The following is a 25,325-nucleotide window of genomic DNA, read 5'->3' on the forward strand; positions in this document are numbered from 1 at the left end:
CACAAGCTAATCGGATGATGTCAACTTACACATGGTCAGTATCAGTTTTGGATTTTTTTCCTGTTCTTTTTCCTCCTCCCCACGTCACAAACTGTCACTTTAAATACTCTGACCACAATGGGCCAGAATTTGCTGGAAATTTACGCCATAGTAATGATGCATTAATGACGAGTGTCATTATTGAAATGCAAAAGTTCCAGGAGATAACAGAGTAAGTGAGTTACGCCATTAGTTGCGTTGTCATAATTTGCTGGGACAATTGCGCCGCTTATGCTTGCATAAGCCGATGAAAGTTTGTTTTCATTGCAGTCAATGGCGATCGTAAATTTCCAGGATTCACCCTTGTTTTCGCGCAGCAGCAACTTAGACTGAACAATAATGGCACAGGTGACCTGGTATTGACGTGATTTATGGCGCTCACAGGACTCTCCGCCTGGGAGGCCAACTAAGGGATTAAAGCTATGGAGCCTCACATCTGTAGTCTGGAAATTGTCAGATTTTTTTTCTCTAATTCTCTGTCTTGGCTGTCTTTTCTTGTCAGTTTTGCTATCCAGAATCCTGTTAGAAGGCAATTACTTTCAGGGCCCTCACCTCTTTCTATGCCTCTCTCATGACTCCTTTGCCCTTTGCCATTCCACCATTCGTGACTTATTCAGCAGTGAGGGACAAGGAGATGGATAGGTTTGGTGACCCTGCAAGTGGTGAACAGGACCATCTGAGTGCGTAAAGCACGCTTCAGGTGCCTGGACAGGTCGTGGGGTGTTCTACAGTTGGTCCCTGATAAGGTGACGAACACTTTGAATGGAAAATTGTTCAACAGTATTAAATGATTTTTGAAAGAATAAAACATATCAACATAACTCCTTCTAAACAACCACAGAAACATTTTTAAATTTCCAATTATTTACAAGCAATTCTGCAGTCCAGGACTGAGGGACTGCTGAAGGTGAGAATGAGCAGGAGGATGTAGACTCTGCATGCAGGGGGTCACCCTACTCCCTCATGCACCTGTGTCTCCCCCGGGCGTGAACGAGCCCTTGTGCCTCGTTGATGGCTTTTAAGTCCCACATGTTGGTTCCCGATCCTGCTCCAAGGGAATAGAGGGGACTGGCAGCTGCCTCGTGCATTGGAGCAGCTGCTGGTTGCATCAGTAGGGGGTGGTCCTCAGCAGCCAGGTCCTGCGAGGCTTGTGCGACTGGCACACATAGCCTGGGGGTAGATGGACGCGGCCCTGTAAGGTGCTGCCGTCCTAATTGTCAGCAGCATGTCCCTCGGGGACCACGACTGTCGCCACAATGGGTGACATTGGGCAGGGACGAGGATCACAGGCGTCAGCTGCAGGATAGCTGTGGACGTCTCTGCAATTTCACGAGCACCCTGCGTAACTTCCTGGCAGAGATTGTCCAGTTTCCGCCTAATTGAAACCAACCTGCCGTAGATGAGTCTCAACTGCCGGTAGATGGACCCCAGACGTTGTAGGTACCAGCGATGCTTTTTGCATGATTCTTCACAGCGGGGATCCTTGTAGCCTTTCACCCTCTCCTCCTTAAGTTGGGCCCGATGTCGACCCTGCCTCAAGGAACTCTCCCTCCACCCACCCAATGCTCCCTAACCCCCCGATAGGTCAGACCCTGACCGCAGGCTATGTCCTTTCTGTCACACCAGGCCCTCGATGGTGGTTGGAACATTGTGGCTGCCTGTGAGAGGGGTGGTGGACGGGTCTGGTGCAGAGTTGGAGGGGCCGGGAGGCGGTGCTCCCGGTGGGGGTGCGAGGAAGGTTGCCATGGTCACACGTCCCCTGGATGTCAGCATCCCTGCGGTGCAGGGATGGGGTGGGAGTACCCACCCTTCCTCCCCCGGGGCGCTCAGCTTATATCCTGTGGCTAGTGTGGAGTTGTGGGATGGATGAATAAAAGGTTACAATGGTGTAACCTGCCCATTCCTCAGATTACATAGTCAGCTTTACTTTCAACGTACAACGTGGAAGAAGTCAATTCTGTGCCAGTGTTCGTGCCACACAAGCATGCTCCCACACTAATTTTCTCGTCCCACCTTGCAACTCCAAGTGGAAAATGTTTCCCCACATCCAGCCTACCACACCCTTGTATAATTTCACATGTCACAATCATTCCTCCTCACAGTCTCATCCTTGGGCGGATTGCTGCCCAGGAGACAAAGCAAGAAGCTGTGAAACTCACCTGGTGGCACCAACGTGGCACCAACCTCGGCCTAGCCCATAAGCGCTGCACCATGGTATCCCTGCAGCTGTAGGGCCCTCTCCTCCCTGCCGAATGAGGTCTTTGAAATAGGATGGTTCTGCCTCCAGTTCTTGTGTGCTCCCTCAAGTTTTGCGCCAATTTGCCCTGTGGGGAGAACACTGAAATAATGCGTACTTTGCAGGCATTAAAATGTTTTCTTCAGTCGAGACATGAGCCTGCTAAATTTATCCGCTGCCCACTCTCAAGCGGCTGTCTCCTATGGCAACAGATTTTTATGACTTTGTCGCCTTTGGGTTGTGCCTTGAGTAAAAGAAACACATCTCATCTTGAAAGCACCTACCCATTTCCCCCTCCCCCTTCTACAAACACTGAATGAGAAGGAGATCTTTCCAGCTCAAGCCTTTCTTTTACAAGAAAACTGTTCGGGTCAGACAACTTTTGATCATTTTTATCTATTACTTATAATAAAATTCTGAGTTCTGAATCAAAGCCCACAGAATGCTTATCTTGACTGCACTGATCAGGTCGTTGTACCATTTGCGGCACTGGTTGGCCAACCGTGGGATGACTGACGTGACGTTCGGTGCCCTAGTCACGTGCCATCTTGCGGGGAACCCTCACCGTTGGAGTACCCAGCAGCTGATCTCGCTGAAGCTCAACCTCATCTAAAAGGGCACTCAGGTTTTCGACCCCAAAGTTCTGCGAATGTTTATTTGCCTCTTCTTGCGTCACCTTTGTGGGAAAGGGGATTTGCAGACACTGGAAATTACTTCTTGCACCACTTTAAAAGTTTTTAAACTAAAATTAAGTTATTAAAATTGATGTAAGGCGATTTCAGAAGATGTAGCCTCAATCTGAGTTATGGCATCTGTGAGTGTGTTTCACCGTAGCTGGATCGACTTTCCAAAATATTCTGGCGTAAGTATAGTGCGAGATGAACAGAGAGTGCAAATTAACGGCGTATGTTGCCCATCATGCCGTTACAGCAAATTCCGGCCCCTTGTGTTTAACTCAAATCAATGTTTCAAAGCTATAGCTGAGGAAGCCTATGATCGTTTGTTGTTACTATTTCCCAGTAATTGTGGATTATCACTGCAGTGATTGCAATTGTAATTTATTTTTGATTTAAATAGCATTGTGTGTTAATTTCACCATGATGCTTGCTCCTCACTTCTTTCTTCCCCCCCCCCCCTCCAAATATCTACGATATATATCCATTATGGCATGTTATTAACTGCTTTATAATTGCCATTGAAGTTTATGACATTCCTGGCCTCTGATCACTTTCAAAGATCCATTTATTCCCATTTTCATATCTCTTTCAATAATATTTTGCAGTTATTTAAAAAAATTTGCTATCAATGTATTGAAGATATCACTAGGTCCCCATCAGGTTTATACATCACAAAACTGTGTCCTTATACATTGATGTTTCAACAAAAGAACACCAGTAGATCCTGAGGCCTCAACACCATTTGTGACACACATTCTAAATAGTTAAATGTTCTCAAATTGTGACTTATTTTGTGTACTTTTATTCACGGAATGAAATGTATTGCACTTAGATTTGTGGACCTGTGATATGTGCATGGACTATTGGTTCGGAATGTGTGTTAACACGGTAACATACTGCAGCTACATATCCTGCAGTTGTTACAACTGTAACTTTTAAAAATTGATTCTTTAAAACCATAGAAGTTTACAACACAGAAGGAGGCCTTTTTCTGTATAGAAATATAATGGCTTTTATCTCTTGTTGAGAACTATCTCTTTGCTAGAGTAATCCAAAACTAATTTCACTACCTTGTTCTGCTTCAAATGTTCATCCACTTTTTTTCTGTTAAAAGTTGCAAGGCTTTTGCCTCGGTGACTCCCTTTGGCAAAACATTCCATGCCCCAATAACTCGCTTCCTGTAGAAATTTCTCCGAACCCCTCACTTTCTTGGTGACAAATTTAAATTGATGACCACTTGACACTGACTTCCCAATCACAGGAAATAGTCTTTCCCCATTTACCCTCAAAATCCTACATAATTTTACAAACTTCTGAAATATCCTCTTGGTCTTCTGTGGTCCAGTGGAAATGGTCCCAGTATCTCAGGTCTGCCTTCATAATTATAGCTTTTCATAGTATATTTTCTCATCCCTGGTTGAATGTATGCTGAATGCTCATGGCTTTAACGTCCTTTTAAGAACATAAGAAATAGGAGCAGGGCATAGGGCCCTTCGAGCCTGCTCTGCCATTCAATAAGACCCTGGCTGACCTTCAACCTCAGCTCCACTTTCCTGCCCAATCCTCAGTTCCCTTGATTCCTCGAGATTCCAAAAATCTATCGATCACAGCCTTGAATATACTCAAGCACTCAGCATCCACAGCCCTTTGGGGTAGAGAATTCCAAAGATTCACAAACCTCTGAGTATAATGGGGTGCCTGAAACTTTATACAAAATATCTTTGGTGGCCTAACCATTGCTTTGTACAAATTCATCTCTTTGCTGTTGTAGTCTATGCTCTTGTTTATAAACCCCAAAATGTTATTGGCCTTTTTCTTGGCTTTATCTTTGCATTCCATTAATTGACATCATCCATTTGTAATGTGTAAAGTTGGTCCCAGCCTTAATTCAGCTTGGTTAGGAAATGCTGTTCACACATTTTAATTTCTGATACGTGCTTTGATTTGATTTGCGGATCTGTACCACCACACACTGTTAGTACAATTAGGACCAGTGAATCTATGCTTCACAAAACTGCTTATTTGGGGGGACATGTAATTTTGATTCATAGAAAAAAGTTTGTTGGATTGTACATGTACAGTGGACAGCAATTTGTATTACAATGCATATTTAAATATTTGAGATGATTTTCTGTATAGAAATATTATGGCTTGTTTCTCATTGAGAATTATTGGATCATCAAGTATCTTGTTTGATTTGGTATAACAGTTTATAGAAGTTTGGATAAATTTGCTGTGTGTTATCCTTCTGATTTGTTGACTAAATCTTCATGGTTTAAGTGAAGAGGAATATGCATTTGGAAAGTGTTGTGGTGCCATTGGAAATTGCTTGTTTTTGTTGCGAACTTGAAATCAAACTACTAAGCATACCTCCCTTATCAATGCCAGCCATTTGCTCAAAATCCCTGAGCAACCAAATGAACTGGTGCTGAATATACTATCCATCCATCTGGTTACGTTGTGTTTGTGTATTTAAATCTGTAAGATTTTAATTAAGAAATGACCTGAGGCCGTGCTGTTTCACCTTAATTTGAGGAAAAAATAGACTGCAGTACACTGGAAGGAAATTGAAAGACATTTATAGTGATGCTCTTGCTGCCAAAGGCAAACTATAATGTAAACCAGATGCATTCTACACTTTTTAGTGCTGCCAATCTTTCATGGGGTCTCAAGAATGGAGGTCCGTAGCAGCAATGAAAGCAAGTGCCTCTTTGTATTGGCCTTCCAATGGAGACTGGCAGCGCACAGGTACAGTAAAAAGTGAATAGTGATGCTTCCACTTTGAGAGCTGCTCTCCCAGAGAACAAGCATCAGTGTAAAAGGAATAAAGAATTATGCATGTACTAATCCTAACAATTTAAAACTTTACCTGCTGATAGTTTAATATCCTGATTGGTGCGACCATTTTCAAATTTGGAGATTGCTTTGATGTTTTGACAACCTCCCCATCCCCTGCCAAAGCCCTCCAGTATGCCTCCTCTTCCAATTGTTCCATTGACCTTTGAAGAGCATCTCTTTTGTTATTGAGGTACACGTGGTGTTCACAGCTAATTTTATCTTTTTTTAAAAATGCTGCCAGAAGAGGATATTTTTCTCTGAAATTCCCTTTATAGGTAACTATCTACTCCATGTTTTAAGATTCCAAAAGTGTAACTGCAGGGAGCTGTTAGTTAACCTAAATGCAGAAAGCTGAAATCACCTGAGTTTAAAGATGAAACTGATGAACTTGAAAAACGTTTACTGCCCTTGGCGTTGAACAAATTTCTTTTTAACCTTTTAAAAATTGAAGTAGTATTTTTACACCAGTGCTTTTAAATTGCCCAAAGAGGTCAGCTAACTCTCCACAGACCATGAAGTTAACTTGGGACCTTCTTGGTGAGAGAAAGCTAGGAGTTGAAGGATGACTCGCTGCTGTTGTGCACCTGCTGTTTCCTGAGCCTTTTTGGTCAAGCCTGGGAGCATATTGCTTTGGGCGTGGGAAGTGATGTGGTGGGATGTGGCTAGAGAGGAGGAGGAGGGGCTGTGAATATGAAGTACCAATGCAAAAACAATCCAAAAAAAGAAAAAATGCTATATCTCAAAAGTACTGAGTGCACATAGTTTTATTTTCCTTTTTTGGGCATTAACTAGAACCTAATTATTGGCATAAACTAATATTTGGAAGTGTAAAACTGGAATTGTATTTCTATAAATTGCTGATGTTTATTAAAAACCGTGATTGTGAAGCCATAATGATTAGTTGCATTTCCGGAAAGCTGCAGAACTACAACCAATTTATAAATGTTCGCTAATATGTGTAACATGCATTATTAATGTATAATAAACATTTGTTATGAAATATTTAAAAGTGCATTCTCATACTTTGTACCACCAGCTAATGCTCATCTCCTCCTCCTGAACTGCAGAGTTCTCATTCTGAAACATATTGAATAAATGTCTCGAATACCTTAGCTATGTCTTGAAATCAATGTAAGGTGCTGAGCCTTTATTTTAAATGTTAAATACATAGAGGATATTGCATGATTTGCTATAAATTGAAAGACCTTAATCAAATCGAGGTTTCCTATTAGCTGATAAACCACAAGAGCCAAAGTTGAGTGGCTTGTATTTCTAGTCTGAACCCTTAGATTGGGGAACTACTTTAAATCCACAAGGTTGCACGGGTTAACATTTATAACCCGTGCACAGGCAGAGGATTTGCTTTAATTATTTTTCTTGCCATTGTCATGTTTTGCTGTTTCAACATGCCTCAACCTATGGGTGAGTTTCAGGTGAATTTCTGATGTTGGACCTGCCATATTAATTTCCCAGTGAACTGCAGGAAATTTATTACTCAATGTATATTGAAAATAACAGGCACCTGGGGGTGATTGCAAGGTATCAATTTCATAATGGTGGGGGTTTCAGAAGAGGCCTTTGAATAGTTTTTAGCTATTTTTAAAATCCTGATTTTAAATTAGAGTCTCTTGCCCCATTATCAATATTGAGCCAGAAATCGCTCTTGAAATAACAGAGGAGCTCAATAGCGCGCTCCGTTTTTAGTGACGAATTGTAGAAGTTAGTTCCCACGTTTGCACATGTGCACTAAAATGCAGAAATCGTGAACTTGCTCCTGGTGGTTTGCTGATGATATGACGGCTTCGAATTAAAGGGCCATTGCAGGCTGCAATCAGAGAAATCATTGAAAACTCACAAATTTGCTTATCTGCCTAGCTGGAAAGTAACTAATTACACCACCAAACAGGTGCGCTTAAAAATACCAGGTCCAAACTAAGTTTTAGTCTTAATGACTGACAAGCAATTAAAAAATTAACTTTTAAAAATGTGGAGTCTCATAGCACTCCTTATTTTAATAGTTTTTGGTCATTAAATAAAAATTAAAAAATTATTTTTATTTTTTCCTTCTGCCTCTTTAATTTAATTCAATTATTTCTTTGGCTTTTTAAAAAAAAAATGTAAAATTTTTATTGACAATGACATCCAGAATACTAACTTAAAATGAATGAAGTCTGCTTGCCTGCTTGTGGGCACGGCTTCTTGACAGATTTTGTGGGCGTGTCTTCGATTCTCACAGACTGTTCCATCCGCATCAACTCACGCTGCTCAGAGGCTGGGTTGATAGCGCACAATTTTTTTTAAAGTTTAAAATCAAGCAATTCGATACCACGGTGCCGGTGGTAAGTATTTTTCTTGATTTGATTTGTACGAGCTGCGGTGAGCGTTGCCTCGCCGCTCTGTGTGATTTCTGGCCCTTTGTTTACTCTCCCACCCTGCGCCCACCACCCGTGATACAGCGCAAGTGAGAAAAGTATTTAGTGCAGTCCGTGCGTTCTGACGTCCACGTTCGAAGTTTAACAATTATGAAAAATGTAGTCACAATAAATTTATTGAGTCGAAGTTCAATTTGTTACTTTAAAAAAAGTCGGCATACATTAAAAGGGGAATAAGCATATGCTTGGAGTATGTTTGTGACTAGGGTTAAGATGACATTTTGTATTGTCATATGGATTTATATTAGGCTGCAGGAAGAGGTGATGTTATAAAATTGTTTTTATATATATACATTTGTGTGTGTGTGTGTATATATATATTATATATTTAATATATATAACAATATATGTAAATATGTGACTGTTTTATAAACATGTAAATAGTAAAAGGATAGTCAAAGGAAGGGTGGGGCTGATTAGGGACCAAAAAGGAGATCTCCTTGAGGAGGCAGAGGGCATTGCTGAGGTACTGAATGAATATTTTGCATCTGTCTTAACAAAAGAGAATGCTGCCAGTGTCATAGTAAAGGAGGAGGTAGAAGAGAAATTGGATAGAATAAAAATAGGTGAAGAGGAGATACATAAAAGGTTGGCAGCACTCAAAGTAGAAAAGTCACCCGGTCCGGACGGGATGCATTCTAGGTTTCTGAAGGAAGTAAGGGTGGAAATAGTGGAGGCTCTGGCCACAGTCTTCCAATCCTCCTTAGATAGGCGAGTGGTGCAAGAGGACTAGAGAGTTTCAAATGTTACAACCCTGAATTAAAAAAAGGGAGAGGGATAAACCAGGTAACTACAGGCTGGTCAGCCTAATGTCAATGGTGGGGAAACTTTTAGAGACAATAATCCAGGGCAAAGTTAATTGTCACTTGGAAAAACATGCGTTAATCAATGACAATCAGCATAGATGTATATATTTATGTAATTTTATCGCTCTCTCGCTGTGTGTGTGTGTGTGTGTGTGTGTATTTATCTGGATATCTGTGTGTGTATATATAATATATTTATATTATATGTATGTGTATATAGACAATGTTGCAAAACACCAGTGAATAAAAGTGTGGACTGAGAAGACCATTCACTCCATCAAACATGTTCTCTCCACAGTCTATATATAAAACTTACTGTCTTGTGGATGTTGCACAATCTGTCCTTTCTTCCTGAGGGAGGCAGGCAAACAACCAACCACAGGTAGAAACCCTAAGGAGATAAACCTCCATGAAATTACTTTCCAATTCCCAAAGGAAATTGAATTCCAAGATTTAATACAGTTTTGAACCCGTACTATTGAATTCTGAGCAGCTGCATGCACAGAATCCTTTGTGTTTTGTCGCAAATCTGATTTATGCTGCTTATACTTGTAGCCTTCAAACCTTTTTTTTTAATCAATTTCTGAGAGAGACATAATTCTATAATTTCAACTTCACTGCAAAACTATACTTAAGATAAATCAGTGTTACTTTCTATGGATGTTATTACTGTGTTCCTAAATCAGATATGCAAGGGGAGGAGCATGTTACATCCTCGTTATATTAGGTTGCTGCCATTCTCGTTCTCAAAGTGCGCTCTCCAGATGCAACCAGAGTTTAGATGGACAAAATTCTTAACGTGTGTGTGTGTGTGTGTGTGTGTGTGTGTGTTGCTGATGACGTGAATTATTTAACCCTTAAACTCAGTACAATACATTGTCCCTCTTTTCCTTTGGCTTTCATTTCGGTGCAGAAATAGTTCTGAAGTGTTAAAGGGTTAAGCTGTTATGACTCTCAATTGTGAATTTCCAGTAATTTAAGTGCCTTACTAAAAGTGGCAACCTTTCTGACTTAAGAAAGCATTGACTGCTATAATTAAAAATGTTCAGTGGTGATTGTATGTCCTGGTTTCTCAGAATACTTTAGAATGCCCCCGCACAGTTAAGAGTTTCACTCCCTTCTGCGGAGGGGAGGATTGTATGTTATTGCAGTTCCTGTGAATAAATGAGAGTTTATCACTGTACAAGGGGATTAGGGAATACTGTTATGCATTTGCCTCTAAGTCCAACTTTTTAAAAAGGTCAAAAAAAAAGTTAAATGGTGTTGCTTTGGCTGTATTGTTGGATAGTATCTGTCGTGTATCACTGAAATTCAGGGTAAGCTAATTTGTTAGAAAATAGATCATCAGCTTGAACATCCGATACGAAATATCAAAGCATAATTTTTTCAATTTAAAATCTTACTTGCATGTTGTTTTTTTACGATGTCCATGTAATGCTGAAAGGCAATCGAAAGAAGAACTTTTAACACATTTGCCTTTGCCTGTCTGCCCAACTATTTGCTACATTCTAAGTGGTAGCATTCATTGCTATATTGCTATGTTAACTCCTTTCTTCTCTTTCCCTCCCCCCACCAAGTTCAGCGAGCTGACAGGCCTGGGACAACTATGCATGAAACCATTTTTTTTAAACTATAAGAAGCACGAGTTGCTGACTCTCAGACTTTATAAAATGATGGTGTGGGTCAAAGGTCAGTTGATCAATATATGTTCCTAAAAGTGTCTACTGCAAATGGTTCATGTAGTTTATTGATGAACTGTTGCTGTATTAAGTCAAAGGAATTTCTGTGTAGAATTTATTAGATTTTTATGGAAAACACTAAAAGGTACCTGGGGATGGATTTTAAATTGAAACTTGTTTTTCTAAAATCGATCTAACTGTTGTTATGATTTTGTTAATCTATTTGGATATACCAGGACTTTGTTAGGGCAAATGTTATTGAAATTAATTTTTTGTTCACTCTGGGTCCATTATATAATGAATGCAGCAGGAATAAAGCCCAATTTGACACATAGTACAGGTCACAACCAGTAAATAAAGATTGCAGTTAGATGCAGTGTACAAAGAAACTACTTGCATTATCATAAAATCATCAGAATTTTACAGCACAAAATGAGACCATTTGGCCCACTGTATCTGTGCTGGCTTTCTGGAACAGCTATCCACTTTATCCCTTTCCCCTTACCCTTTTAAGTTTCCTTCTTCAGATATTTATTCTCTTCCCTTTTTAAAAGCTGTTGGGCCGGATTTTTGCTGTGAAAATAACAGTGAGGCTAACGGCGCTCACTGTTATTTCTGTGCAAATCGAATAGCAACTTCCAGCGACCGCACATGCGCAGCTAAACGCGGAAATCCGTAAGTTGCTGCAACAGATGCCCTGCTCCTTCGTAAGCTCTGCGAAAACGATATCTCGCTGGCTGACTCCCCGTTCAAATGAATGGAACAGCGTGAAGTTCCTGCACTGACATCGTAAATACGGGCTAATCTTGTCAGAAAAAGTTAGGGCTGGTCCATTCCGATGTAAGTACCCTTTTAACAGTGTGGTAAGCCTTAATGACTGCCAAACAACCTCTCTGGCACTGAAAATTAGCTTTAACTAGTGTGGAGTCTCATTCCTTGAAATTTTAATTGTTGTTGGACATTTAAAAAAAATGTAAATACATTTTTTCAAACTTTTTTTCTTTGTCTCTTTTTTTTCTCTGTCTCTTAATTCAATCTTTCTTTCCCTCTCTTTATTTCGCTTCCTGTACCTGATTTGACATTGAATTCACTATTCCAACTTACACTTCCGGGTTCAGTCTTTGTGTAGCTTTTTAACGTGCTTCAATCTGATTGATTAAGGGGATCGACAGTTGCTTACCCTGTTCACACAGGTCCCAGATACCCTGTAGAGGGCGCCGTTTTCTTTGGTGCTCTAATTCAGAGGAACTTTCCGTGCAAAAGCTCATAGACTTGGACTTGCCCATAGACTTTCTAACGAACGGCTGGTGCCATTTGTTCATTGCTCACAACAAAGTCCGATCCATTGCTCAGGTGATCATAAAAGATCTCATGACACTATGGAAAGAAGAGCAGGGGGTTCTCAGAGTGTCCTGACCAACATTCCTCCTTCATAAACACCAAAATCTGATTTTTTTGATCATTTATTCAATTCCTGTTTTGGGACTTTGCAATGTGAAAATTGGCTGCTGCATTTCCATATATGATAGCAACTGCACTTCAGAAGTAATCCATTAGTTTTAGAGCACTCTGGGACATCCTGAGGATCATAGAAAGTTACGGCACAGAAGGAGGCCATTTGGCCCATCATGTCCGTGCCAGCCGAGAAAGAAAGATCCAGCTTGATCCCACTTTCCAGCACTTATAGAATCATAGATGTAATAAGTGGCTACATAAACTATGCAAATTTGTTATTCGTTACTCTCACTCTGTCGTTGACAAATTTAATTTATAAGTAGATATCTGGGGCTTCAGTTCTGTGCTCTTCCACCACCCCTTTTTTCTCTAGGTCATTCTTCCAAATACACCCAGAGTTTGCATATGCAGAAAGTCTGTCTCTGAATGCCTCTCTTGAGTCTTTGCGCCTGCATAGTCTGTTAACGATTTCAAGTTCAGTGCCAATTTCTGCTTCTACCTCCATCCCTCCTGAGTTCAGTTCCAGCTTTGGCTGCTTTAGAGGCTGCAATGGTGATGCTGTTGTGTTTTGCTTTGTTCCATCTTCAGTTCAAAAGTTCTGCCATTGAAAGCTGCAATGGCCCCAGCTCATCTGCTGTTTTACGGTGGCTCCTTTCTATCGCCAAAGTTCCTTTTGTGGATTTTTTTTTGTGACATTTACTTCCATCAGCGAACAGAGAGAATATCACGTTTTCTGCAGTGGAACCAATTTGCTTAATAAACAGTCCAGGTAATAGTGTTAGCTTTGGCTACAGCCTCCTGACACTAGTTGAACTTTTAGGGAATGCTTAATGATCACTTCAGGTCTTTGTCCCTTTGTCACCTTTAATCTACACCCACTCATGCTATACTTTATATGTAAATTATGCACACCTATGTGCATAACTGCACACTTATCTATGTAAAAGACATTTGCAAGTCTAAGGCTCATTTTCTCAATTTATCCAAATCCGGTTGTAATCTTTTTTTCTTCTAAGATCCTAACTCTACCACATAATGTAGTATCCTCTGTGAATATCTATAACCTGCTCCAGATCTTTAATACGCAACAGGGGACCTTGCAGTTCGCCCTGGGACACCCAACTAGTAACCGGACCCCATTAAGAAGCGACCTCATTTAAAATCACCCTTTGCTTACAGTCCTTCAGTTAATTTGTGATTTATCTTTGAGGCACGGACTTAATCTTAATACAGTCCCTCATGAAGCACTTTATCCAAACCTTTTAGAGATGCATCTGTTTTAAATTTCATGATGTATACTCCATACAACTGTTCTATAATTCTCTTAGATTTTAGTATTTGTTGATTTGGTTGGAAGTTATCAAATTGGTGGTCAGTACTAGGCATCAGTTTTGGAAAGTACTGCTATCTCTTAGATAATAAAACTCTGGTGTAATCACTTGTGAATGAAGGCTGTCAGCACAAGTTTCTAATCTGCATAAGCAGTAATCCTCTAATTACAAAATCAATTCAGCATAAAACAATTTTAGATGCAATTACCATGCACCACAAAGTGCATTGTATGAGTATACATGTTGTCTTGCACACAAGTGCACTAAACTCACCACAGTTGGTCCACGTTTGTGCAAGCGTGGAGGAGCAGAAATTTCTGCAAGCAGATGTAGATGTGCTGGGAGAATGGGCCAAACTCTGGCAAATAGAATTTAACCTAGTTAAGTGCAGTGTTATGCATTTAGGCAGGACCGATATCAAGCATACCTAAACTTCACATGGAACAGAACTGAAATCGTTTGAGTGAAAAGAATCTTGGCATAATAGATCATAATTCTCTTGAAAGTCATGACCAATGACGAGAAGCCATAGCCAAAACAAATAGTGTTTTAGGTTGTATTAACACTACTATTGAATAGAAAACAAAGCACACCATTTTGTCCTTGTACAAGACCTTGGTTAGACCACATTAGCAAATACTGCATCCAGTTTTGGTTCCCTCGTATGCCTTCGGAAAGATTCCCAGGTTAAACAACCGTGGCTATTCAGGCTTAAAAGCTGGGTCTATTCACTTCAGAGATTTGTAGACTTTGGCGTAAATAACATAGGGAAAGTGCTAGATTGTATTCTGATTGATAGATTATTTCACTTTGACAGGGGAAGACCAGGGGTCATGTAGGTAAGATACACAAGGGTAGGGCTATGCTAGATGTTAGGCGGTTCTTCTTTTCCCGGAGGATTGCAGCTTGATTGAAAGTACTTACCTTTGCTTCCGGGTTTCGGGCTGGAAAGCTGCGCAGCGGGCAGACTGCGCATGCGCAGCAAAGGCTGTCAGCTGGAGGAGCCCTATTTAAAGGGGCAGTCCTCCACTGACTGACGCTGCAGAAAATAGGAAAAATTACAGCATGGAGCAGTCCAGGGGGAAGGCTGCTGCCAGGTTTAATGATGCCTCACTCCAGGTATCATTGGATGGGGTGAGGAGGAGGGGGAGAACAGAGATCTTCCCCCCCCCCCCCCCCCCCACCGGCAGGCGGGAGGAAGCGGCCTGCCTGTGCCACCAAGAAGGCCTGGCTCAAGGTGGCAGAGGAGGTCACCTGCACCACCAACATATCGCCCACCTGCATACAGTGCAGGAGGCGCTTCAATGACCTAAGTAGGTCAGCCGAAGTGAGTACACTTACTCATTTCCCTACACTTCATCTGCCACATCACCGCCCCCACCCCACATCTCCTTCTGCACTGCCAACACCACTCTGTTGCATCACCCCTCGCACCCACTCAAAGCTCATCCTCATCTTACCTGCACTTACTCACCTCGCCACTACTCATCCCGCCACTACCACTCAACCCAATCCTCATACAATCTCATGGATCTATCTCATACTCATCCTCTCATGCATCTCTTTCACAGGATGCCTCACTCAACCTGCCACTACCTGTGCTGCAGCCACAGGGCATGCATCACATATGTGCAGTAGGAAGCGTAAGGCAAACGTGTCGTGAGCATGAAGGGGATGCACAAGGGTGTTTGAGGGTTAGTCATGGTTTTTACTTGTATTTAATTTCTGATCAACTCACATAACATATTCAAAATGAAAAAACTCTTTTCTTCTGTTTTAGAAATCTCCCTTGTACAATTTAGAAAAAAAAATCTATAAAGCATCATTGAATAAATTTTGAGTTGCATTTCTTCTCTTCCCCACCTTTTTCTAAGGGAAGAGGGGATAAAACTGAAACATTTAAATTACTTTACATTCTAATTGAACATTTAAAAATTAAAAATCTATATCTTTATACGTTAACTTTCTGAGTACCATTTGTAACAGGTTTGCTTAGCACTGTACCTGGTCTCATACTGTCTTTGGGAGTTATATCACACCTTGTTTTCGGGGAAAAAGTTCTACATGGCTTTATACACATAACAGAGCCATAAGCAATTTGTTACTTAGAAGTCAAATTTCCAAATCTTTTAATAGTAAAGAGCTATTGAATTTTTTTTTAAATAAATTAAAAGCCAAGAGACTGTTTCCATTCACATAATCACTGAAGCAGAACTTCATGATGTCACATTAGGAAGATTCTTGCACAAAATGTCTATTCCCAATTTGCTTTTAACTGGAAATTTTATGGCAAAAACATAGTAATAAGGGACAACTGAGACACTTTGGTAAGTTTATAGATTGTAACATTTAGGATTATATGACCAGTTAATGCAATTCACTTCCATTGTAATCAGTATTTAAATTTCTGCTGATTGATTTATTTTTAAATTTGTTTGGTACAAGCCTGAAACAACTTAGTTTTGCAGGTGAGGAAAGTCAACTTGAATTTCCAGAATTCATAGGAAAGCAATATATGGTTGGCTAAACCAAAGTCTCTAATTTATTTTTCCATTCATTGTTTTACTCTTTTTTTATATATATATATATATAGTTTAACATATATTTTCAGGCCGTTCAAGATTTAAATAACATAGATAACAGTACCGTTGACATGTTACACCTCGGTCATTTTGGTGTGGATCTTGGTTAATATAGGTTACTAGGCATTTTACAGCCTTCTGATCTTATCATTGACATTAACAATTTCAGACCCTAACCACAGCTCCCATTTTCTCTCGGATAGCAGGTGCTGGTAGTGTAGGATGGATGCACAGGGCTACTAGGAATGGAGTGAGGAGGTGTGGGCTGGTGCTTGGAATGGGGATCCCATGTCGATACCCGGCCGGCATGGTGGTCCGCACCACTGGTGTCGATCTGCATTTTTCTAATGCCACATCCCTGGGTGATGGGAGCCTTCACTGCTTTATCAGATGTTCCATGCTTCCCTCGGCCTCTCCTGTTCTGTTGTAATCGTTCACCCATCCTCTGGCCACATCTTCTATTTCCTTAATTTCTCTCATTATCACCTCCTTTTGCCTTGTACCATCATTACATCTGTTGTTTAATCATCTCCAGCCTAATCTAAGACCTCCTTTTTAAAATTTTTCCTGCTCCCGGCTCTTTTCCTTCTTTTTATAAGCCGTAACATCTTTCAGTTCTGACAAAAGGCCATTGACCTGAAACATTAACCCTATCTTCCTCTCTCCAGCCTGACCTGCTGAGTGTTTTTTTCCCCGATTGGCAGCATCTGCAGTATTTTGCTTTTTGTAATATAGGTTCGTGTTTCTGAATCCCCGAGAAATTAATGTTTCTTTTATATGTGTGGTGGCAGCTTAGTCGGAATGCTGATGGATGCAAATCATACCCATTGCATTGAAACACTGAAACAGAACTTGCTTTGTCATGCATGAAGAAAAAGGTGGATGTATAAAGTAGGTCAGAAACACTGGGATACAACCAAATAATTGATGTAATGTGTCTAGGAGTAGAGTAGTTAAAGGCCAGATCCAAACAAAAGACCTAATCATTTTGGAGATGTGTTAAGCCATTATATGTATGTTTTAAAAATACATGATGCTCATCTTTCCTGTCATTCCAAAAGAAGTTAATTTGAACGACAGAAAGTGCAATAATTTGTTTACGAAATAATTCTTTGAGATTAGTGAGTGTAATTGCTCACTGTAAAACAAGAACAAACCTGACTAATAATGGAATAACTTACTGCTGGATGTTCGTAGATGAAGAAAAGTGTGTAAAGGTTATGGGAAGAGGCCTGTCTAAAGTCTTGTCTAATGCTCTGTATACAGCCTGGCTGAATTTAACATCAGTTTAAATCTGCTATTTAAGGAAATGTGGGCAGTTTTCACGTACCAAATCAATACCTAGATAAATGTGAGTTAGCTCAGGAGTAGATTTTATGCAAGTACCAAATTGGACAGTTTAATCAGCTTTGTGCCGCACAACAGCATAAATGGGATAATTTAGTTAAATATGCACTTAGAAATTTATACAACTATCTCCTTGCTGCGTGGGACTGCTTGCAAGCAAATTTAAACCTGAAATAGACAAACCAATGTGACAGACTTTAGGCCAAAACACAGCCAACATTACTCCTTTTAGATGGTTCAAATAAGTAAAGGAAATAAACTTACGGTTCTTTAGCATACTCAAGTTGCTAGATTTGCTTTTGTTCACAAGCAAAAGAGGCCAAAATCATTGGAAGGTGAAACATAGTTGTAAGGACCATCTGTTTGAAGGAGATTATGTAACAATACAGGTTAAACTTAATTTACTATGATTTTGAACTTATGACTGATTGTGATAAATGTTTGGGGTTTTATTTTGAATGAACTAAAATTGCTTGTGACACTGAGTTGCAATTGGTAGTTGAATCTGCGGTGATTTTTTTTTCTCCCATCCCCAGTTTTTAAAATATTTTGGGGGGATGGGGGGGCGGGGGTGGTGGGATTTGGGTCTCTGAGCTTGAAGGAGGCATTGGGCCAACAGAATTCCTCACTTTGTTGGAGAAACCAAGATGTAGCTGAAAGGATTTCAAAAAGGTATTTGGATCAATTTCATTAGTTCACCTTCTCCTTGAGCTGACACTGGCTACATGTTGATTTGTAACTGTTCTATAACTATGAAGTTTCAGCCAAATGAGGGCAAATTTGATACAAATTAGCATGAGTGATGTCAAAGCACAAGATAAAATGCAACTTTTATATAATGGATTTGTCCTTTGAGTTCAGAGTGTCATTTCATCAAAATGGGTTTGATTTTTACCAGTTGTTACATAATGTGCAAATTCAAAGCATCCTTATGAAATTTTCAAGAACAATTTAATATTGTAAATTTACCTCTCCTGGAAAGATATGCAAATTCAAGTATACTCTTCAAATGTGTGGACACTTTCTGCCATAAAACATTGAGGCGTATAAATATGCAGCATGTTAATATTTGAGAAACTGGGGTAGCCTTCATAATTGGCAAAAATGACACATTGAAAACCCATTTAAATGTATTATTTTCTAGAAACATATGTCAAACTAGGTCACATTTTTAAAACAAACTGAGTGGTATTTGGCAAGCTTAAAGCATGTGGGTAATTGTGCATTTCCTAGTGGCTGGATCAAGGCTGACAGAGGCTTGGGAGCAGGTTGTCTGTGCAACTCTCAGCTGGGAACTGGTGTATGGAATGGGGTGGAGAAAAACAGTGCATTGAAAAGCAGAGTGAGTTGCTAAGGAACATAGAAGCCCATCCCTTTTTACTACATAACATTCTGTGATTTGTATCAAACGATTTGTTGAGATCTAAAACCGCTATGTAGTCCAGGGGAGAACAGATTGTTAGTGATTTGTATAATGGCTGTTTTGGTAGAATGCCATTCAATAAAGCCAGTAGATTTGGACTTGGGAGTCTCTTTTTAAAAAAAAGATGTGAAAATATATTAATGGCCTAGAGCAAGCTGGAGATCAATTTGGAGTACAACTAAATAAAAATGAAAAACCTGGAAATCTGGAACAAAAACAGAAAATGTACTGCAGATCTGCATGTAAAGAGAATAGATGGGTTAACATTTCCAATTTAAGACTCTGCCTCAGAATTGAAAACTGAAACCCATTTAAATGGTGGAAGAGAGGGCCAAAAGGAGAAAGGGAGGAAAAGATAACAAATTCTGCAATTACAGAGAGGAAGTTAATGGGTTTCACAACCTGCAAACTGCTTAATAGAAAATTAGGACCTGGTTGTATGGCATAAAAGATTATCTTAGTGAGGCAATGAAAATACATTAAAAGAATGTGTAAAAAGCTATGATGATATACTTTGGAGAAGTTCACCCAACAGAAAAATCAGAAAGATGGAGGAAAAAAAATGCAAAGGGGTCTGAAATCAGGAAATGTTGGAAATGCACAGAAAATCCACCAGTCCTGAAAAAGTGGGGTGGAGGACGGAAGGCCAACAACCTGCAGAATTCTCCACTAGAGCTGTGTTATGGGAAAGGTGACTACACCAAAAACATCAACCCATAACCCCTCCCTTCGGATCCTGTTAAATCTACTTGGCAACCTTAGAATCCTGTACTAAAATTAAAATGGGGGCTATAGCTAACGGTTAAAGTTTCTAAAGTTACTGTTCACACCAGAGGACCGCAAAGTGTCCAGAAGAATATTAGTTACTGTTCCTGAAGCTTATGTTGAGCTTGGCTAGATCAATGTTGGAGGCCAAAGATAGAAATGGCAGAAGGGGAATGGGAGGAGGAGTTCAAGAAGTGAGCCACCAGGAGGTCAGGATCACACTTGTGGCGAGAACCAAAGTATTCAACAAAGTGGTCACTTAATCCATAAATGATCTCCCCAGTGGAGAGGAAACAGTACCGTGAGCAGCTAATACAGATTAGAAGCAGTACATTATAAACTACTGCCTCCTCACAGGAGGGCTGAAATAGTTGTTTGAGAAGAGGTAAATGGACAGATGTGGTGCTTGCTGCAGTTGCGTAGGAAAGTGCCAAGGGACAGGCACTGGAATTTGTGGTGGTGGATATTCCACCACCCCATCAGAGAAATGGTCCATCTGGAAAATGGGGAGGGGAAAACCTGTTTGGTAGTGGGATCATGTTGTGAGGGGCAGGAAGAGATCTACTAGATGAGTGCAGAGACGGGGAAGATTGGGAAGACCCCATCAACAACCTTGTCGACTACTGTCAAGGGGAAGCTCAGTGGAGGAGAAATGAGGTTTCGAAAGCTGTGGCGCATAAAATGGAATCATCAGAGCAAATGTGATGAGAAACTGGGAGAAAGGGATAGCCTTTTTATGGGAAGTGGGATGGGAAGAAGCTTAGTCCAAGTCAGTGTGGGATTGTGGTAGACGCCTGTGAAAAGTTAATTGCCTGAGTAGAACATTTTTGCACCAATTGTAAAACTGGCCCTTAAAATGGAGATAAATGGCCATGGAGTCAGGATTATTATTACAAGAAAGGGGCAAACTGGAAGAAATGTTTTGAGGGATTTTAAAACATGGAATGCTTTACCACAAGTAGGCATTGTGACAAAGACTATAACAACATTTAGAAAGGAATTGAATAAGTACTTGAAAGGAAAAAATCTAATAAGGATACGGGGAAAGGGGAGGAAACAGGATTAATTAGCTAGTACCAGCACAGACATGATGTGCTGAATGGCTTTGTGCTGTAATTTCCAGGTGAAAGGCCTTAAAATATGTGAGTAGAAAGTGCTAGAAACTGAAGAAAAATATTCCAGTAGTTCAGTTGTCTGGTACTAATTCATCCTGGAAAGTACCTCCAACGTGCAATATCCAGACTTTCAAAAGGCATTTGACAAAGTTCCACATGAAAGATTACACGTTAAGCTTGATGCTGTGGGGATCCAAGTTAAATCTTAAAAATTGATAAGAAATTGGCTGAAAGGTAGAATTTTCACGCATGTTCTTCAGTCTCTCACCGTAACTTCAGCAGAAGCTCAACAGAAACCCCAGAGAGCTGGCGTAAATGACAGTTTCTTTAGGGTTTCCACTGAAGTTGTGGCAGAAGATCAGGAGAGCCCCTGTGGAAATTGGTGCAGGCACTGGGTTAGAGGAGTTGTGTCAGGGTGGGTGAGGTGGAGGGAGGAGGGAAATGTACTGAGTGACTGGGTGACCCAGGGCTCTGTTTTGAGATCTTTACTGTTTCTAATTTAAATCAATGACTTGCATTGCTGGAACATTATAAGGTTGTCATTAAACTGTATAGTGCTCTGGTCAGACTGCACCTTGAGTACTGTGCTCAGATCTGGTCATCAAAGAACAAGGAAGACTTTTTAAATGCTGGAGGCACAACAGAGAGCAGCCGTGAGGCTGATCCCTAGTGTAAATGGTCTGAGTTATAAAGATTAGAGAAACTAGGGTTTTTTAATCACGTGAAGGAAGTGCTTGAGTGGTTATCTTAGAGGTGTTTAAGATGCTTAAAGGTATGGATTGAAAAGATAACTCTGGAATATTGCTTTACGTTGTAAGAATAGGGCAAGCGGACATGGGTTAAATTAGTAAAATGTAAATGTACGACTGATATCAGGAAGTTTTTCTGCATACAGAAATCGGGTAGAGTAGTGGAGCTGGAATGATTTAATAAATGAAAAGGTGCTGCAGTGGGGGTAGGGAATGTCGGGTTTTTCTGGATGGATGAACCAAGATGGGTTGTATGGCCTTCCTCATCCGTAATGATCTTGCAAAGGTCATATATTTACTGCACATCCCTAGTTGCCCTAGGCCCCTTTCTATAGCAGTTGTTTTTTAGAATAGAAAGGCTTGCTAAGCCACTTTACAGGGCATTAAAAGTAACCACATAGTATAGGACTGGAACGATGTGTAAACCAGACCACGTAGGGGTGGCAGGTTCCCTGGATATTAGCAATCCAGCAGCTTTTATTGCACCAGCCCACAAATTACCAGATTTATTGAATTCAGTTTCACTACTTGCTATGGTGGGATGTGAAGTTATGACCTCTGGGTTGTTAGTCCAGTACTGTAATTACTACACTACCTTACCCTCTGCGACTTTCTGTTTGAACATTAGTTACAGTCTTAAAAATCTTAAAGATTAATTGTTCATCAACTGAGTCTTCAGTCAGCTTCAATATGAAGAGATATCTGGCTTTAATAAGCTTTTGTATTCAATATTATTTACCTTTTTATATAACTGAAATGATAAATTACACTGTCCTCGGAGTTAGTATTGGCATAAGATTGTATAAGTCATGTGGATGAGGCAAACAATGCTGTCCTTCCAATTCCACAGGCTTTCTTTGGAAAAATGTTTTTGCTCATCTATTTTGCTAATTTTCGGTGCATTAGACTTTAGTGACAAGTTATTCACATTATTTAATACTGTGACATTTGTGAATGTTGTTTAACTTGGTGGAATTGAAATAGTTTTAAAAATCTTACTTGGGTTTACCAAATGATTCCTTTTGCTTTTTATAATTGTCTGATTCTTCAGATGCTCTAATTTTATGAAAACTAGAAAATCACCATGTATAATTTGCTAAATTATTCCTTGTATTAACCACAGCAGACAACTTCCTTTTTTCAATATAGATAGATAGACAGATACATTTTTAAATGGTGTGTTATCCTTGTTTAGCACTTAAGGGATGTTCTTCTTGAATGGAACATTTAAGTTAATTTAGGAATCATTCAACGTGAAAAATATTCTCTCAGATGTCCCAACCATATTTCAAAATTTCTATTCCCCCTTGCCAACTCCCTGCCTTGCAGAGGATAAACAAACAGTAACCATTTTGATATTGAAGAGCATACAGCCTGACTAGTAGTTCACCTACAGTATTTTATCGATTCTTTTATTTTTTTTTTAAAAAGCATAATGATTCCTTCAAGGTTCTGGGTATGTTATAATGGAATAAACAGAACTCTGGGAGTTATTACCCACCAGAGGTCTGTTTTATTGGGAAAATTAAATTGTTGCACAGTTTGGGTGACTTACTGCAATTAACATCCCATTTGACACAACAGGACTGCACATTGCCTACAGTCAGTAATATGAGCACCATTCAAATTCAGAATTGAATTGGAAATTCTAATATTTTCTGTACACAGTTGGAATTTTTATTAAAATAAGGTGACTGTTGAATAAAGCTGCGGAGGCATAATTTGAATCTTGTGTATTTCACTTTTGACCACAGGTATATTCTGGAGAGGTCAATGGCTGCTGTGTGCAAGTTAACCCACACCCCCCCGCCCCCAAATTTCCAGGCTGGGATTTCATCATTTGTTATCTTTAAGAACCAAGCTTTTGGGACCTTCTGTTCTCTGAGGGCACTAAAGGTTTTTCTCAAAATTGCACTAATTTGTCATGGTGTCAGAATATGACTTCAGCCCTTCAACCAAATTGCATCTGAAGAAACTCTGGCAGTTCACGTTTTATGTACTGTGTACTGGAACACTGTAGATTTAATACGCTTTACATATTTCTATGCTGTACTGTACCAATGAATGAATAATACCATCCATTGCGATTATAATCTTAATAGGGAGGAAGTCTGGAACCTAACCTGACCTAATTAATTAAATGACCAATAGTTCTTGCATCGTACAAGATCTAGAGGAATGTTATTTTTGGTTAAAGAATTCTAATCTTTGCTTTTGGGCTTGCTGTGAGTCGAATTCATTCTGTATGTATCTAAAGTCAACTCATTCAAATCTCAAGATAAAACTAATTGCTAATAAAATACAGTCAGATATATTGACTGATTTAGAGCTATATCACATGTTAATTATGAAAAATTATTTTAATAAAGTGCATATGATAGATGTATGTATTCTAAATTGTCTTCCCTTCCCCAAAAAGACACCAGCAATAAATGGGGGTAGGGGGTGGTGGAAGCTAAAGTTTTGTTAATCTGATTTTATGTTGTTGCACTAGCCAATACAGGCTATATATTTTTTCCCTTCTATAAAAATTTAACAGAAGCGAAACGCATCAATCCTCCACCTTGGTTGAACACCTCAGCAGACCATAATGATAATGTGCATTTTTTTATATAGCGCCTTCAATGCAGAAAAATGTCTCAAGGTGCTTCATAGAGGTGTGAGGGAAAATCTGCTGAACCAAAGAAGGAGAAATTAGGATGGATAACTTAAAAACTTGGAGATGGTTTTAAGGAAGGCTTTAAAAATGATGGAGAGGGATTTAGGGAGGGAGTTCGACAGTTAGACTTGAGTACCAATGGTTGGGCAAAGGGATGGGGGAAAGCACACATGGCCAGAGTCAGACTAACAGCTATTGGGGGAGGGTTGTAGGGTCTCTAGGAGGTTAAAGATTGGGAAGGGTGAGGCCATGGAGGACACAAGGACAAGAATTTTAAATGTGAGGCTTTGGGCGAACTGGAAGGTATAGTAGATCAAATCCCTCGATGGCTATGCCCCTCCCTATCACTGCAATGTCCTTCAGCCCGACATCCCTCCCAGAAAACTGCGTTTCTCCAATTCTGGCCACTTGTGCATCCTTCGCCCCACCATTGGCAGCCATGCCTTCAGCTGTCTCGGCCCCAAGCTCTGGAATTCCCTCCCTAAACCTCTCCACCTCTCCTGTTAAGATGTTCCTTAAAATCTACCTCTTTGACCAAGCTTTTTATCATCTGTACTAATATCTCCTTCTTTGGCTCGGTGTCACTTTTTGTCTGATTACGCTCCTGTGAAGCGCCTTGGGACATTTTACGATGTTAAAGGCGCTATATAAATGCAAGTTGTTGTTGACGTTGACCTTGTGTCCACAGATGCAGTTTCCAAAGGGCAGCATGCAGATGAGCTAATTATGAATCCTTGGGGGATTCCTGAAGTGATTGTGCAGGGGTGGGAAGAGGAGCCGTTGCTGGACATGTTCTGGCTACAATCGGATGTGTAAGAATGAAACTAAACAAATGTAGTCCCATGGAACTGGACAATGGAGGATAGGCATCGGAGGAGGATTGTGTGGGTGACCATGATAAGGCTGCAGAGAGGAATAATTCCCCAGGATTTTGGTTAGGGCTAATCTGGTGCTGTGGGACAACCAGAAACATAGGGCTCAATATTGCCAGGGCTGCGGGTTCGCGGCGGGGGGGCTATTGGGCGCGTGGGTAACGCGCCCGGTGAAATCAGTCTGTCCCGCGCGTGATCGCAGCTTAATTGGATCCACTTACCTGGTCTTCCGGGTTCCCCTCTGCTGATCTGCGCGTCGGGCGGACTGCACATGCGCAGTAAGGTCTGTCAGCTGGAGGAGCTCTATTTAAAGGGGCAGT

General features: G+C 40.3%; 1 protein-coding gene across 1 annotated transcript in view; it reads left to right on the forward strand.

The window, feature by feature from the left end:
* Positions 1–25,325, forward strand: part of LOC137328332 (serine/threonine-protein phosphatase 2A 55 kDa regulatory subunit B gamma isoform) — a 338,393-nt gene that overhangs the window by 51,140 nt on the left and 261,928 nt on the right. The window lies entirely within an intron of this gene.

Source organism: Heptranchias perlo, chromosome 1 (assembly GCF_035084215.1).
Source record: "Heptranchias perlo isolate sHepPer1 chromosome 1, sHepPer1.hap1, whole genome shotgun sequence".
Classification (NCBI taxonomy): Eukaryota; Metazoa; Chordata; class Chondrichthyes; order Hexanchiformes; family Hexanchidae; genus Heptranchias; species Heptranchias perlo.